Here is a 676-nt window from a genome sequence, read left to right on the forward strand (position 1 = left end):
AGAAACTGACAACAAGAACGCCACTGACATCGGTTGGTAGCCATATCTTGTAGTGTCTCCAACCAGGCACAGTGAGGATCACGCGGTCCCCATCCTGGAAGGCGAGTAGCACCGACAGCACCCAAGCGGCTCGTGATCTCCTTCATGAAAACGCCTCTTCGCGATGAGGTCGATCAGAACCCAATAACAACTGTCTTTTGCTTAACAGCATAGACAGGGACCCGTGGAACGTCGTTTTTGTGTGTCTGGGGTATGTGCTCTTTGATATGACTAAGTTGTTCGTTCCCAGATAGCCCATTTCCGTCGAAACAGGAATAGAACCCACGGACATTTGTGGTCATTGTCTATACCAGTCATATGGTCACCACGCTAGCCACAACGATCTGTGATTGTGTGTCGATCACATCTGCAAATGAGTGTAACAAGCATTGCTCTCCCAGCATCCCCCGTTAATCCAACAGTTATCCTCTCCGACAATTGTGTGCCTGGCACGAAACTTTTGTTCCCTAGTATTCTCCGTTCAACTTCATGTTCTGATAACAATGAGGACGTTCCTCAGCCATCTGTCTTCATTCCCCCAGTCCAACGGAATGCTGTTTTGGAACTGGGGCTTCATCGCACAGATTTTTTGACCCCACCTAAGAACCCAAGTTGTTCAACCATGGCCTTATCTTTC

The 676-nt window shown here is 48.4% G+C and overlaps 1 protein-coding gene across 1 annotated transcript in view; it reads left to right on the top strand.

Annotated features, from left to right (window-relative positions):
- T265_05382 (hypothetical protein) overlaps positions 1–676 on the top strand; it is a gene marked incomplete at both ends in the record, with an annotated part of 58,982 nt that overhangs the window by 54,187 nt on the left and 4,119 nt on the right. The gene's annotated exons all lie outside the window — the stretch shown is intronic.

This window comes from Opisthorchis viverrini (genome assembly GCF_000715545.1).
Source record: "Opisthorchis viverrini unplaced genomic scaffold opera_v5_101, whole genome shotgun sequence".
In the NCBI taxonomy this organism is placed as follows: domain Eukaryota; kingdom Metazoa; phylum Platyhelminthes; class Trematoda; order Opisthorchiida; family Opisthorchiidae; genus Opisthorchis; species Opisthorchis viverrini.